This window comes from Ranitomeya imitator, chromosome 5 (genome assembly GCF_032444005.1).
Source record: "Ranitomeya imitator isolate aRanImi1 chromosome 5, aRanImi1.pri, whole genome shotgun sequence".
Taxonomy (NCBI): Eukaryota; Metazoa; Chordata; class Amphibia; order Anura; family Dendrobatidae; genus Ranitomeya; species Ranitomeya imitator.
Genome location: NC_091286.1, coordinates 177319383 through 177336807, shown reverse-complemented (window position 1 = coordinate 177336807; position 17425 = coordinate 177319383). Strand labels below are relative to the sequence as shown.

Genomic DNA, 17425 nt, shown 5'->3' with positions numbered 1-17425 from the left:
AATGTTCCACTTATCAGAATATCGTTTTGGGATTATGCATTGACATGCCGATGATATTTTGGTCTAAGTTTATCACTTATCCCATGTTTTTGTGCAGATAACTAGAGAGAACTGACAGTGAAAGTGGTGGGCCATAAAGTGGGTGGTATAACATACTGAATGTATATTTTGGAACCAGGATTTCTATCATGCTTAATTACTAAGTCATTTCTCAAATTCTCAAATTAAACATTTAGGAGATCCTTTTTTTGATTATAAGTGATATAAACTGATGTATGGCTCCAGGGTAAAGCCATGTCCTAGTTATCTGGATGAAGCCACAAGCTGTTAACTCAACCTGCCTTCTGAAAATGCAACACTTTTTCCACCCTTATGTCATTTACCTCTATTGTTAAAACAAGTCTGGAATTTAGTATCTCCTCCACTCTGCGGAAGCTGTTCACTGATGCTAGGTAACAATTCTACATAGGAGCGATCTGAGCTTCGCTCCTATGTAGCAGAGCCGATCAGGCTATGCAAGCTTCTAGCCTCCTATTGAAGCATGGCAAAAGTAAAAAAAGTTTGAAATATGAAAAAAAAAAAATAAAGTTTAATCCCATATGACGTACTATCCCGTCGAGGTGGGGTGGGCCTTAATTCCTACCGACGGGATAGTGCGTCATAGCGATCGGCCGCGCTCATGGGGGGAGCGCGGCCGATCGTGGCCGGGTGTCAGCTATGTGCCATGAGCGGTCACGGACCGCTCCCGACACATTAACCCCCGGCACACCGCGATCAAACATGATCGCGGTTTGCCGGCGGTACAGGCAAGCATTGCTCCCTGCGTGCTTCCCTGAGACGTGATGTGCTCACCGTGTACCGAGAGTCTTCTCCCTGCAGTCCCCGGATCCAAAATGGCCGCCGGGCTGTATCCGGGTCGACTGCAGGTGCTGGTAAGCCTGCTGCGATGTGAGTGAGATCGCCGATCTTACAGAGTGCTATGCAAACTGTAAGATCGGCGATCTGTGATGTCCCCCCCCCTGGGACAAAGTAAAGTAAAAAAAAAAAAATATTCCCATAAAATTTATTTATCTAAAAAAGTGAACACCGTAAGAAGAAAAAAAAAACGAGCCAAAAAACAACGCTTTACTATCATACCGCCAAACAAAAAGGGGAATAACACGCGTTCAAAAAGATGGATATAAATAACCATAGTACCGCTGAAAACGTCATCTTGTCCCGCAAAAAACGAGCCGCCACAAAGCATAATAAGCAAAAAAATAAAAAAGTTATAGTCCTCAGAATAAAGCGATGCCAAAATAATTATTTTTTCTATAAAATAGCTTTTATTGTATAAAAGCGCCAAAACATAAAAAAGATATAAATGAGGTATCGCTGTAATCGTACTGACCTGACGAATAAAACTGCTTTATCCATTTTACCAAACGCGGAACGGTATAAACGCCTCCCCCAAAAGAAATTCATGAATAGCTGATTTTTGGTCATTCTGCCTCACAAAAATCGGAATAAAAAGCGATCAAAAAATGTCACATGTCCAAAAATGTTACCAATAAAAACGTCAACTCGTCCCGCAAAAATCAAGACCTCAGATGACTCTGTGGACCAAAATATGCAAAAATTATAGGTCTCAAAATGTGGAGATGTAAAAACTTTTTTGCTATAAAAAAAAAAAAAAGCGTCTTTTGGTGTGTGACAGCTGCCAATCATCAAAATCCGATATAAAAAACGCTATAAAAGTAAATCAAACCCCCCTTCATCACCCCCTTAGGGAAAAATAATAAAATTAAAAAAATGTATTTCTATTTTCCCGTTGGGGCTAGGGTTAGGGTTGGGGTTAGGGTTGGAGCTAATGTTAGGATTGGGGCTAAAGTTAGGGTTGGGGCTAAAGTTAGGGTTTGGATTATATTTACGGTTGGGATTAGAATTGGGTGTGTGTCAGGGTTAGGGGTGTGGTTAGGGTTACTGTTGGGATTAGGGTTAGGGGTGTTGTTGGATTAAGGTTTCCGGTAGAATTGGGGAGTTTCCACTGTTTAGGCACATCAGGGGCTCTCCAAACGCGACATGGCGTTCGATCTCAATTCCAGCCAATTCAGCGTTGAAAAAGTAAAACCGTGCTCCTTCCCTTCCGAGCTCTGCCATGTGCCCAAATAGTGGTCCCCCCCCACATATGGGTTATCAGCGTACTCAGGATAAATTGGACAACAGCTTTTGGGGTCCAATTTATCCTGTTACCCTTGTGAAAATACAAAACTAGGGGCTAAAAAAATCATTTTTGTGAAGAAAGAAAAAAAAATTTTTTTTTATTTTCACGGCTCTGCGTTATAAACTGTAGTGAAACACTTGGGGGTTCAAAGCTCTCACAACACTTCTAGATAAGTTCCTCAAGGGGTCTACTTTCCAAAATGGTGTCACTTGTGGGGGGTTTCAATGTTCAGGCACATCAGGGGCTCTCCAAACGCAACATGGCGTCCCATCTCAATTCCAGTTAATTTTGCATTGAAAAGTCAAATGGCGCTCCTTTCTTTCCGAGCTCTGCCAACAGTGGTTGACCCCCACATATGGGGTATCAACGTACTCGGGACAAATTGTACAACAACTTTCGGGGTCCATTTTCTCCTGTTACCCTTGGTAAAATAAAACAAATTGGAGCTGAAATAAATTTTGTGTGAAAAAAAGTTAAATGTTCATTTTTATTTAAACATTCCAAAAATTCCTGTAAAACACCTGAAGGGTTAATAAACTTGAGGGGTGCAGTTTTTAGAATGGTGTCACACTTGGGTATTTTCGATCATATAGACGCCTCAAAATGACTTCAAATGAGATGTGGTTCCTAAAAAATAATGGTGTTGTAAAAATGAGAAATTGCTGGACATCTTTTAACCCTTATAACTCCCTAACAAAAAAAAAATTTTGGTTCCAAAATTGTGCTGATGTAAAGTAGACATGTGGGAAATGTTACTTATTAAGTATTGTGCATGACATATCTCTGTGATTTAAGGGTATAAAAATTAAAAGTTGGAAAATTTCGAAATATAGAAAATTTTCGCTAAATTTCCGGTTTTTTTTTTCAAATAAACGCAAGTTATATTGAATAAATTTTACCACTAACATGAAGTGCAATATCTCAAGAGAAAACAATGTCAGAATCGCCAAGATCCGTTGAAGCGTTCCAGAGTTATAACCTCATAAAGGGACAGTGGTCAGAATTGTAAAAATTGGCCCGGTCATTAACGTGCAAACCACCCTCGGGGCTTAAGGGGTTAAATCACCCCCCTTTTGCCCCATTCAAAATAAAACCATAAAAAAATCAAACATGCACATACTTGGTATCGCCGCATTCAGAATCGCCCGAGCTATTAATAAAAAAAAAAAAAAAAAAAAAAAAAAAAAAAGGAATAAACTGATTGCTAAACGGTGTAGCGAGAAAAAAATTTGAAACGCCAGAATTACTTTTTTTTTTTTGGTCGCCGCGACATTGCTTTAAAATTGGGGCTATCAAAAGAATGTATCTGCACCTAAATGTTAACATTAAAAACGTCAGCTTGGCATACAAAAAATAAGCCCCCACCCCACCCGACCACGAAAAATGGAGACGCTTCGAGCATTGGAAAATTGGAAAATTTTTTTTTTTAATTTTTATTGAGCAAAGTTTGGAATTTTTTTTTCACCACTTAGATAAAAAAAATAACTTAGACATGTTTGGTGTCCATGAACTCGTAATGACCTGGAGAATAATAATGTCAGGTCAGTTTTAGCATTTAGTGAACTTAGCAAAAAAGCCAAGCAAAAAACAATGTGGGATTGCACTTTTTTTGCAATTTCACTGCGCTTAGGAATTTTTTTCCCATTTTCTAGTACATGACATGCTAAAACCAATGATATTGTTCAAGAGTACAGCTCACCCCGCAAAAAATAAGCCCTCACATAGCAATATTGACAGAAAAATATAAAAGTTATGGCTCCAGGAAGAAGGTAAGCAAAAAACGAAAGCGAAAAAATTTAAATACCCCGTGTCATGAAGGGGTTAAAGTGCAGCAGTGCTCTGTATAAAGTGCTAGTGCTAGAAAGGTTTAATCGTATGTGAGCTATACTTATTGCTTGATACAGAAGTGATTGCAGACTTCCATTCCTGGGTGGTAGCCACTCAGGAGTGGGTGTCTCTGATCACTTCTGTATCGAGCAGTAAGTATAGCTCATATACTAATACACGTTTTTTGCTCTAGCACTTTATGCGGGGCCGCTGATGGACCCTAATATCTTTGTTATACCGTAACTTGCCTCAATAACGCATGCTAGAGGCTCAGCCTTGTTCAGTGTTTCCTATGTGAGGTATATTTTTTTTATTTTGCAATTATAACTGTAGTAGCAGTGGTGTGTGAGAGAGACATTTCCCATTCATTAACATTGTGTGCACTCTGTACTGCGGATTTGAGGCAATTTCGCGCATCCAAAAACGCATCAAAATCCGCAGCGTGTGCACATACCCTTAGGAGTCCTGCAGTGTAATATGCATCTATGTTTGCAACAAATAACTGCTGCCTTCAGCTCTTTACAAGCTGAGCTTCAAACCAACGCAAACCTGGAAAATCATTTGCAACTTTTGAAATGGAAGGACAAGGGAAAATATATTGATGTATTTGTGAAATATAATTGGAATTATAACTAACAACGTATGTAGTCTCGCATCCATATAAATTAATATGACCATGTAAGGCTATTTTCACATTTGCGTTGTGCGATGTTGCGTCCGAGACGCAACGCACAACGCAAAACAAAACGCACGCTAAAACGCAGCATTTTGTGATGCAAGCGTCCTTTTTTGCCGATTTTTGGACGCAAAAAAAATGCAACTTGCTGCGTCCTCTGCGCCCTACGCTTGCGGCAAAAAAAAACGCTTGCGTCGCAAAACGCAGCACAACGCATGTCCATGCGCCTCCATGTTAAATATAGGGACGCATGCGTCGCCGTGGTTGCGCCCGACGCAACGCAAATGTGAACGTAGCCTAAAAGGGGAAACTGGACAGTCAATAACTAATTGCATTAAAAACAGAGAAGAACTCTACCGAAAAGGTCAGAAAACTCAGTGTGAAATATGGTAAATCTTTTTTAATGACCAAGTGATGAAAGGATTACAGAAAATTACCATATGAGCCATAAAAACAAAGGGTGCTCCCTGAGGAGAATAGAAAACATATAACTTGTGGGAGATATAATATGTATAAAATTATCATCCTGATAGATGGACGTCACTGTACACTATAATGTATCCCACTACACATAATAACATACATAATGTCTTTTATCCAAACCATAGAATCAAGTAAAGTGCTAGTACATCAAATTATGGCTATTGGTATCATATAAGTGAATGTGCATCGCTGCACAGTGTAGTGACTGACAAGTTTCAGAGACACATAAATGTAAGGAACACTGTGACTGGTAAGGCTAACTCAGTACATGTTTTTCGCTATGTCCTGGATAAGTGAAGCAATGCAGCGCACGGAATGCTTACCGGGACGGGGCGCAACTGCTGACGTGCAGGACCTGCGGCACGTGACTGCAGGGGGTGGAACCGGGGGCGGAGCAATACACCAAAATGTCATCAAGATGGATCACAACAAAACGTCAAAGATCAGCAAACACTACATTAGTGAAATTCTGAAATATGACGGGAACATTAGACCGAACGGCATAACCAGGTTTTCAAAAAGACCCTCGGATGTGAGGAAGGCCGTTTTCCACTCGTCCCGCTCTCAAACCCTTATCAGATTATAGACTCCCCGGAGATCATGTTTGGAAAACCATTTAGCCTCAGTTGATTACATAGATTTGGGATAAGGGGAAGAGGATATGTATTTTTCACGGTTATTTTCTTTAGTTCTTGAAAGTCGAGGCATGGATGTAGGCTGCCATTTTTCTTTTTAACAAAAAAAAAAATCCGGCAGCCACAGAAGACTGAAGGACGTACACTACCGTTCAAAAGTTTAGGTTCACTTAGAAATTTCCTTATTTATGAAAGAAAAGCAGTTTTTTTTTCCAATGAAGGTAACATTAAATGATTCAGAAATACCACATTAACAATGTATACAGTGTAAATCACTATTTTAGCTGCAAACGTCTGGTTTGTAATGCAATATCTTCATAGGTGTATAGAGGCCCATTTCCAACAACCATAACTCCAATGTTCTTATGGTACTTTGTGTTTGCTAACTGTGTAAGAAGGCTAATGGATGGTTAAAATACCCTTGAAAACCCTTGTGCAAGTATGTTAGCACAGCTGAAAACAGTTTGGCTGATTTAGAGAACCTAGAAACCTGACCTTCCTTTGAGCTAGTTGAGAATATGGAGCATTGCATTTGTTGGTTCCATTAAACTCTCAAAATGGCCAGAAAAAAAGAACTTTCATGTGAAACTCGACAGTCTATTGTTACAGCTGCGACGGCAGACGCGGCCCAGCTGATGCCTCTACGTCGCTAGACCACGACGATGTGGGGCGAGCATCCCAGGTGTGTTGTGAATTCTGTGGCAGAGCTCCCTCCTGTGGTCACAAGTGGTACTTCGGCTGATTCTGTCTATGAGCTTCCGTTGGTGGATGTGAGTGGTACTGCGGCTTCTGAGTTTCCTTCCTCAGGTGATGTGGTGAAGTCGTTAGGTGCTGCTCTATTTAACTCCACCTAGTGCTTTGATCCTGGCCTCCAGTCAATGTTCTAGTATTGGTCTTGCTTCCTCCTGGATCGTTCCTGTGGCCTGTCTGCTCTGCATAAGCTAAGTTTTGCTTGTGTTATTTTTGTTTGCTATTTTTTCTGTCCAGCTTGCTTTATTGGTTTGTCTTGCTTGCTGGAAGCTCTGGGACGCAGAGGGAGCACCTCCGTACTGTTAGTCGGTGCGGAGGGTCTTTTTGCCCCCTCTGCGTGGTTATTTGTAGGGTTTTGTGTTGACCGCAAAGCAATCTTTCCTATCCTCGGTCTGTTCAGTTAGTCGGGCCTCACTTTGCTAAATCTATTTCATCTCTGCGTTTGTACTTTCATCTCAACTCAGTCATTATATGTGGGGGGCTACCTTTTCCTTTGGGGTATCTCTCTGAGGCAAGGTAGGCTTATCTTTCTATCTTCAGGGCTAGCTAGTTTCTCAGGCTGTGCTCGAGGCGCATAGGTCTGGTCAGGAGCGCTCCACGGCTACCTCTAGTGTGGTTGGATAGGATTAGGGATTGCGGCCAGCAGAGCTCCCACGTCTCAGAGCTCGTCCTATGTTTTTTGGTAATTGTCAGGTCACTTTGTGTGCCCTGAACTTCAATGTCCATTGTGGTTCTGAATTACCTGTTCATAACACAGGTGGGAACGAAATGTGGACCCATTGGACCACAGAAGAGATCCTGGACCTACCCAGGCTAATAAAGAGTAGCGAGTAGGGTCTGTGGCAGCTGAGCTTGTGGACAAGATGGTGACATGCAGAACTAGATAACACCGCACAACTTCAGGTATGAAGAAAGATGAAGTTTACTCAAACAAAATCACAGTACATAAACAGAACACAATTTATGCCAGGATCCCGGTTCTGCACTTCAAGAAAGGGTACACGTCTCAAGGAAACAGACGAAGGCAGGAGGACATCACGGGTTGATGCAGTCCATGGTTATCTGGCACGGGCATACTAGAACGGCCTCTCTCTCAGGCCTCAGCATAGCACAGGGTGAGCAGGAGAACATCCGACACTGACCTCGGACAGTCTTCTGATGATGGCAGGGGTAATCACGGGTTGATGCAGTCTAGTGTCCTCTGGCACAGGCATACTAGGACAGCCTCTCTCTCAGGCCTCAGGCATAGCACAGGCTCAGCAGGGGAACATCGGAAACACCGACCTCGGACAGACGTCAGACAATTGCAGGGGTCATCACGGGTTGGACCCCGGGGAACCATCGGGACACAGGCTGGACATCGGGACACAGGCTGGACATCGGGACACAGGCATGATTGCCCAGGTAATCGGCTGGGACACGGATGGCACAGAATCAGGCAACTGTGGTCGGGCTCCAGGAACCAGACAGCGGTCCCCGGTCTCCGAACATCGGACCTAGGAAGGAACTCAAGCAGGATGGTGCAAGCACCGCCGGATTGGACCGGGGCCGGACGGAGTTGGTAACGCATAGCAGGCTGAGCACAGCATAGTAAACACTCATCAAAAACACCAGACTCCATCTTTAAAAATCGAACCCAGGTTAGTTCAGTCACTGGATACAGGATTCCAGACACAGAGGGACTTCTGGAACATAACACAGAGGATCAAGCGTTCAGACCTGTGAATGCAGCCCTCAGGGAGCCGAGAAACAAAACACAACAGCATCGGGCCTGGATTAGCAGCCTCCAGGAAAGGAGGATCTGGGTACTCCGCACCCAGAGCAGGCGGAAGAACGGGTATCTGCTTTCCCAGAACTGAACGCAGGCAGAACAGGAGCTGAACACCCCACACACGGCAAGACTCAGAAACTTAATGCGAAGCTCTGTCAACGCCCAAAGAGGGAGTTTATATAGGAGCTGCCCCTCCGCAATAGGCTGGGGAAAGCAACTCGGGTGCACACACTAACCCTAATAAAAGCAGGAATGGTGTGGCCACACGCACCCTAAGCACATACAGAAACTGAGGCTGAGTACCTGGCAGCAGCAGCAAAGACATCAACACATGTACAGCTACACAGCAGAGCAGGAAACTGAGCAGCATCCATACAGGTAACAGACAACAGTATCCCTGCTAGTTAGAGGGAGAGGAGCAAAGGGTTAAAGCAGAGACATGTAGAGTAACGCCGGAGAAACAAGGTACAAACCCACTGGCGTTACATCTATTGTTCTTAGAAATGAAGGCTATTCCATGTGAGAAATTGCCAAAAAACTGAAGATTTCCTACAACGGTATGTACTACTCCCTTCAGAAGAGAGCAGAAACAGGCTCTAACCAGAGTAGAAAGAGAAGTGGGAGGCCCCGCTGCACAACGGAGCAACAAGACAAGTACATTAGTCTGTAGTTTGAGAAATCAACACCTCACAGGTCATCAACTGACAGCTTCTTTAAATAGTACACGCAAAACACCAGTTCCAACGTCTACAGTGAAGAGGCGACTCTGGGATGATGGCCTTCAGGGCACAGTGGCAAAGAAAAAGCCATATCTGAGACTGGCTACTAAAAGAAAAGGACTAATCTGGGCAAAAGAACAGACATTGGACAGAGGAAAATTGAAAAAAAAGTGTTATGGACACAACAATCCAAGTTTGAGGTGTTTGGATCACACAGAAGAAGATTTGTGAGATGCAGAACAACTGAAAAGATGCTGGAAGAGTGCCTGACACCATCTGTTAAGCATGGTGGAGGTAATGTGATGGTCTTGGGTTGCTTTGGTGCTGGTAAAGTGGGAGATTTGAACAAGGTAAAAGGGATTTTGAATAAGGAAGGCTATCACTCCATTTTGCAACGCCATTCCATACCCTGTGGATAGCGCTTGATTGGAGCCAATTTCATCCTACATCAGAACAATGACCCAAAGCACACCTCCAAATTATGCGAGAACAGTTTAGTGAAGAAGCAGGCAGCTGGTATTATATCTGTAATAGAGTGGCCAGAGCAGTCACCAGATCTCAACCCCATTGAGCTGTTGTGGGAGCAACTTGACCGTATGGTGTGCAGAAAGTACCCATCAAGACAAACCAACTTGTGGGAGGGGCTTCTGAATGCATGGGGTAAAATTTCTCCAGAGTACCTTCGCAAATTAACTGCTAGAATGCCAAAGGTCTGCAATGCTGAAATTGCTGCAAAGGGAGCATTCGTTGACAAAAGCAAAGTTTGAAGGAGAAAATTATTATTTCAAATATCTTTTTTTCTAACCTTGTTAATGTCTGGACTAGATTTTCAATTCGTTTGGCAACTCATTTGATAAAAGTATGAGTTTTCATGGAAAACACAAAATTGTCTGGGTGACCCTAAACTTTTGAACAGTAGTGTATATGCCCCTTGCCGAGGCTTTCTGCAATACACTCCTTCATGGCCAAACGCTCAGGACTGGACAAATTGAGCAGACAGGCTTTAGGCAACTTAGTCCCTGGAACCAATTCAGTGACACAATCAAAGGGTGTATGTGGTTGTAAAACCTCAGCCTCGCCTTGAAGTCCTTCTTCAGGTACTCTGGAATCCCCTCCAGACCGACAGTCGAGACAGAGACAGATCAGACAGGTTTAGACAAAAATGCAGATTTATAACAAAGATTGAAACCGTTAGGCCACCATTGAACAATTTCTCCGGTCTCCCAATTGATGACAGGGTTGTGACGTTGCAACCAAGGCATCCCCAACACCAACCCAGCAGGCAGATTTTTCAAGACAAAACTTATTTTTTCAACAAGAACAGAGCTCACCTTTATTGAAAAACGGCCGACACATAGAATCCCTTCCTGGGTGAGGGGAGAAGAGTCAATAGCCACCACTTTAATTGGAGACTTAAGCCTGACTGTCCCTATCTTGCATTGAGAAAGCAACCGAGAGTCGACCAAGTTGATGGACGAACCGCAGTCAACAAAAGCTGTAGAAAAAGGACCATCGTTCGCCAGAAGTTCTACTTGCTGCTAAATTTTAGAAAATGAGGAAAAGTGTACCTGAGGGTCTGGATAGTTTCCTCGTTCACTACCCAGACCTACTCGTTTCACGACACTTTGGTCGATGAAGGGCAGGATGGACAGTCCTTCTTCCAGTGTCCAGACTCCTCACAATAAGAGCACAGCTGCTATTACGACAGCATTTCCTCTCTTTCTCCTTAAGAGTGAGAGCGCCCATGGCAACTCTCTCACTGTGGAACAATGGGGTTTCTAATTGCATGACGTCTTCTCACCCGCAACCTACAGTCCATATGGACAGCCTGGGTCATGGTGTCCTCCAAAGAGTCAGGTGGAGGATGAAGGGCCAAGTCATCTTTCAGGTGTTCAGAGAGGCCCCTGCGGAACAAGCCCCGAAGGGCGGCATTCCAGGAAACCTCAGTGGCCCAGCGTCTAAACTCAGCACCTAACCACTCAGCCGAGTGCTTCCCCTGACAAACACTCATTACCATGTCTTCAGCCAGTCGCACACAATCCGGCTCATCGTAGATATGCCCAAGGGCCTCAAAAATGCATTCACAGACATTCTCTTGGGCTGTGGAAGGGAGAGAAAAAGCCCAAGCCTGCGGGGCTCCCCTTAATAAAGAGATTATGATCCCCACCCTCTGACTTTCATCCCCAGAAGAGCGGGGTCTTCAAAAAAAAAAAAAGCTTACAGCCCTCCTTAAAGGCTCTAAATTTCGCTTTGTCCCCAGCAAATGTTTCTGGCAACATAACTGGAGGTTCAGTCACAAGGAATTAGAGTAACATCTCTAGCTCCTGCCCCCTGAACCCTCGACGACAGGGCTCCTTGCACCGCATCAGATACCAGTTGCGGAGTCTGAGCAAGAGCTTGTAGCTCTATAGTCAATTTCTGCATCATCTGTGTCAGGTGCTTCACCTGCTCAGAAAGGGTTTGCATGGGTCCACACTACCCCCAGCGGCAGGAGACTGTGATGGTCAGTTATAATTTAACCCTAGCATGCATATTGGGGGCCTTTTAGGCCCCCATGCTTACTCTTTTGCTATTATCTGCAAATTTACTTAAGCCCTTCATGACCCAACCTATTTTGACCTTAATGACCTGACCGTTTTTTGCAATTCTGACCAGTGTCTCATTATGCAAACTGTAAAGCGCTGTGGAATATGATAGCGCTATATAAAAAAAGATCATTAATAAAGATTATTATGAGGCAATAACTCGGGAACACTTCAACGGATCCTAACGGTCCTGAGATTGTTTTTTTTCGTGACATATTGGGCTTCATGTTAGTGGTAAATTTAGGTCGATAATTTTTGCATTTATTTGTGAAAAAAATGGAAATGTGACTAAAATTTTGAAAATTTCGCAATTTTCTAACTTTGAATTTTTATTCTGTTAAACGAGAGTTATGTGACACAAAATAGTTAATAAATAACATTACCCGGATGTCTACTTTACATCAGCACAATTTTTGAACCAAAATTTTGTTTTTGCTAGGAAGTTAAGGGTTAAAATTTGACCAGCGATTTCTCATTTTTACAACTACCGTATATACTCGAGTATAAGCTGACCCGAGTATAAGCCGACCTCCCCCCCCCCCCTAATTTTGCCACAAAAATTGGGAAAACTTATTGACTCAAGTATAAGCCTAGGGTAGGAAATGCAGCAGCTACCGGTGAATTTCAAAAATAAAAATAGATGCTCCATACCGTTCATTATTGCCCCATAGATGCTCCATATAAAGCTGTGCCACATATAATGCTCCATACTGTTCATTATTGCCCCATAGATGCTCCATATAAAGCTGTGCCACATATAATGCTCTGCACCGTTCATTATGGCCCCATAGATGCTCCATATAAAGCTGTGCCCCCATATAATGCTCTGCACCGTTCATTATGGCCCCATAGATGCTCCTTATAAAGCTGTGCCATATATAATGCTCTGCATCGTTCATTATTGCCCCATATATGCTCCTTATAAAGCTGTGCCATATAGAATGCTGCTGCTGCAATAAAAAAAAAATAAAATCATACACTCTTCGCTCAGGACGCCGGCGCTTTCAATATTTACCTGCTCCTCGTGCGGCTCTCCAGCACTGACGCTCAGCAGAGGGCGCGCACTTACTACGTCACCGCGCCCTCTAACCTGAGCACCACAGCCAGAGGACGCTGGAGATGGAGCCGCAGCGGAACGAGGAGCAGGTAAATATCGCGCAGCACTCCCCTCCCCGTATACTTACCTGCTCCTGGCGCGGTCCCTGCGCGTCCCTGCTTCTTCCACCGCTACATCTTCCTGTATTGAGCGGTCACAGTTACCGATCATTAGTCATGAATATGCGGCTCCACCTCTATGGGAGGTGGAGCCGCATATTCATGACTGTAATGAGCTGTACCATGTGACCGCTCAATACAAAAAGAATCTGCAGCGCTGGAAGAAGCAGGGACCGCGCCGTGAGTAGGTAAGTATAACTACACAGCCCCCGCTCTCTCTCCCCTGCCGACCCCCAGGCATGGCTCGAGTATAAGCTGAGAGGGGGACTTTCAGCCCCCAAAAATGAGCTGAAAATCTCGGCTTATACTCGAGTATATACGGTAAATTTACAAAACCGTTTTTTTAGGGACCACCTCACATTAGAAGTCAGTTTGAGGGGTCTATATGGCTGAAAATACCCAAAATTGACACCATTCTTAAAACTGCACCCCTCAAGGTGCTCAAAACCACATTCAAGAAGTTTATTAACCCTTCAGGTGCTTCACAGCAGCAGAAGCAACATGGAAGGAAAAAATGAACATTTAACTTTTTAGTCACAAAAATGATTTTTCAGCAACAATTTTTTTATTTTCCCAAGGTTAAAAGGAGAGACTGGACCCCAAAAGTTATTGTACAATTTGTCCTGAGTACGCCAATACCCCATATGTGGGGGGGGGAACCACTGTTTGGGCGCACTACAGGGCTCGGAAGGGAAGGAGCGCCATTTGACTTTTTGAATGAAAAATTGGCTCCATTCTTTAGCGGACACCATGTCTCGTTTGGAGAGGCCCTGTGTGCCTAAACATTGGAGCTCCCCCCACAAGTGACCCCATTTTGGAAACTAGACCCCCCAAGGAACTTATCTAGATGCATAGTGAGCACTTTGAACCCCCAGGCGCTTCACAAATTGATCTATAAAAATGAAAGTACTTTTTTTTTTTTTTTTACAAAAACTCTCTTTTGGCCTCAATTTGTTTATTTCCACATGTGCAACAGGATAAAATGGATCCTAAAATTTATTGGGCAATTTCTCCTGAGTACACAGATACCTCACATGTGGGGGTAAACCACTGTTTGGGCACGGCAGGGCTCGGGAGGGAAGGAGTGCCATTTGACTTTTTGAATGAAAAATTAGCTCCAATCGTTAGCGGACACCATGTCTCGTTTGGAGAGGCCCTGTGTGCCTAAACATTGGAGCTCCCCCACAAGTGACCCCATTTTGGAAACTAGTCCCCCCAAGGAACTAATCTAGATGTGTGGTGAGCACTTTGAACCCCCAAGTGCTTCACAGAATTTTATAACGCAGAGCCATGAAAATAAAAAATAATTTTTTTCCCATAAATAATTTTTTAGCCCCCATTTTATTATTTTCCCAAGGGTTACAGGAGGAAGTAGACCCCCAAAGTTGTTGTGCAGTTTTTCCTGAGTACCCTGATACCCCATATGTGGGGGTAAACCACTGAGCGCATGTCGGGGCTCGGAAGGGAGGGAGCACCATTTGACTTTTTGAACGCAAGATTGGATGGAATCAATGGTGGCGCCATGTTGCGTTTGGAGACCCCTGATTTGCCTAAACAGTGGAAACCCCTCAATTCCAACTCCAACCCTAACCCCAACACACCCCTAACCCCAACACACCAACTAAGAGTAATCCTAATCCCAATCCTTAACCCTAACCACAAGCCTAATCTTAACCCTAATCCCAACCCTAACCCTAATTCCAACCCTAACCTTAAGGCTATGTGCCCACGTTGCGTATTTGTGTGAGATTTTCCCGCACCATTTTTGAAAAATCTGCAGGTAAAAGACACTGCTTTTTACCTGCGGATTTCCAGCACATTTCCAGTGTTTTTTGTGCGGATTTCACCTGCGGATTCCGATTGAGGAACAGGTGTAAAACGCTGCGGAATCTGCACAAAGAATTGACATGCTGCAGAAAATGCAACGCAGCGTTTCCGCGTGGTATTTTCCGCACCATGGGCACAGCGGATTTGGTTTTCCATAGGTTCACATGGTACTGTAAACCTGATGGAAAACTGCTACAAATCCACAGCGGCCAATCAGCGGCGGATCTGCAGCCAAATCCGCACCGTGTGCACATAGCCTAATTCTAACCCTAATTGTAACCCTAATTCTAACCCTAACCCTAGTGGGGAAAAAAAAAATATATATATATATATATTTTCTTCATTTTATTATTGTCCCTACCTGTGGGGGTGATAAAGGGGGGTTCATTTACTATTTTTTTAATGTTGATCACTGTGATAGGTTTTATCACAGTGATGAAAATGTACCTGGAATGAATCTGGCGGATGGCAGATTCGGTGGGCGCACTACGCATGCGCCTGCTATTTTGGAAGATGGTGGCACCAATGGAGTAGACGGACGGACACTGGGAGGGACACCGGAGCTCGGTAAGTATGGGGGGGTGGGATCAGAGCACGGGGGAGCAGACAGGAGGACGGAGGGGAGCGGAGGACAGGATGGAGGACTGGAGAGTAGATCGGTGGCGGGGGCAGATGATATTGCAGTATCGGCCATGGCTGGATTGTAATATTTGACCACTTTTCATAAGTGAAATATTACAAATAGCTCTGATTGGCTGTTTCACTTTCAACAGCCAATCAGAGCGATCGTAGCCATGGGAGGGCGAAGCCACCCCCCCTGGGCTGAAGTACCACTCCCCTTGTTCATGTAGGTCAGGTGAAATTACAGTTAACCCTTTCACCCGACCTGCAGGGACGCGATCATTCTGTGACACAGCGTATGCGTCACAGGTCGGATTAGCACCGACTTTCATGATGCATACGCTATCACAGGTCGGGAAGGGGTTAGGTTAGAATTTTGAAACTCCAGGTAATCCTCAAGTATGTCGTTGTTGGTAATATCCAGTTGTTCATATAATTTTTTTTATATAGGCATTTTGGTGTAACAATGATTTTTTGTTGAAAACCACATCTGTACGGATTGGGGGCATTTTAGGCCCCCATGTATTTTTTTTATCATGTTCTCAGTAGTGTTTGTGTCTCAAGTTACTTTATTTGTACTCGGTAATGCTGGTGGAGTGGCCAGGGAGTGGATAATGCCATATGAGGATGTCATGTGATTTTTGGAGGTAGAGATAAGGCCATGACATCATCTCGGGTCCTTCTGAACACAGTAATGAGCTGTGTAGAGAGTAATGAGGACAGTATACACTGTGAGCTAATTTACTTTTACTGCTGGCAGGGAGTCAAAAATCGTATGATGTTCCAATACGAGAATTATTTCTGGACCCACTTTCTGATCCACACTATAAGGCGACAATGTCAGTGGACAGATTTGATTAAATTAGAAGACACATTCGATTTGATGATAAGCGAACACGTGCATTGAGGCTTGAAGCAGACAAATTAGCCCCTATCAGTTATATCTGGAACATATTTATCAAAAATTGCACCAAACTTTACAATCCTAGTACTAATGTTACAGTAGATGAGCATCTTGTACTGTTCAGAGGACGCTGCAAGTTCATACAATACATGCCCAGCAAGCCAGCCAAATATGGAATCAAAATCTTCTGGATGTGTGATTCTGCAAATTATTATGGCATAAATGGCGTAATTACTGTGGCAAAGAGGTTGGTGCACCAGTACAGAAGGATCTTAAGTCTGAAATTGTCAAAACTCTTGCTGTTCCAATATTCAATTCAGGTAGAAACATTACCATGGACAATTATTTCACCAATGTTGAAATAGGCAATTTTCTGCTTCAAAAAGCTATTAAACTTGTTGGTACTATCAAGTCAGCGAGCACTTTATGAGAGTGTCTTTGGATTCAATAACAAAGCGACTTTGGTATCTTACAAAGCGAAGAACTAGAAATCAGTGATTTTACTCGGTACCATGCATCACAAATGCAGTATTGACAGCTATGACAGAAAATTAAAACCAGAAATCATCCTGCATTACAATAAAACAGAAGGTGTAGACAAAATGGATGAGGTGGTGGGAGAATATTCATGCAAGAGGCAAACTAAACAATGGCCTGTAGTACTTTTTTCAAATATGCTTGATGTAGCAGCCCTAAATTCCATGCACAGAGGAAGGACAGGAGACACCTACTTTTGAAGGACCTTTGTCATGAGCTTTGTAATGCCTCACATGATACAGCAATTCCAGGGCTAGGAGAAAGACACATGAAACCGCGCTTTCTTTTTCTAAGAAACATAGAAAGGAAAACTGAGAGATTTTGTTCAATTTGTAAGGAAAATGTCTGCAAAGAACATTCTTCCGAAAAAATAACGTCAAAATTGTTTGGAAGACTAATATAATAGAAACAAACATAATAGAAATGTAGCTACAGCTAGTTTGGTATAGATTTTTTTTTTTTCATATGTTTGTGTGAAATTTTGAAAACAAAATTTTGGGGGTGTTTTCGGTGAAAAATTATAATTAAAATTTTGTTTACTAATCATATTTTATTTAGCAGTTTTAAAGATTTCTGATGTCACGCATACTATGGTTAAGGAACACCGTGACTGGTAAGTCTCACTCAGTACACGTGTTCCGCTATGTCCTGGATGAGTGAGGCAATGCAGTG

At 43.3% G+C, this 17425-nt stretch overlaps 1 protein-coding gene across 1 annotated transcript in view; it reads left to right on the top strand.

Annotated features, from left to right (window-relative positions):
* TULP4 (TUB like protein 4) overlaps window positions 1-17425 on the top strand; it is an 860077-nt gene that overhangs the window by 36830 nt on the left and 805822 nt on the right. The window lies entirely within an intron of this gene.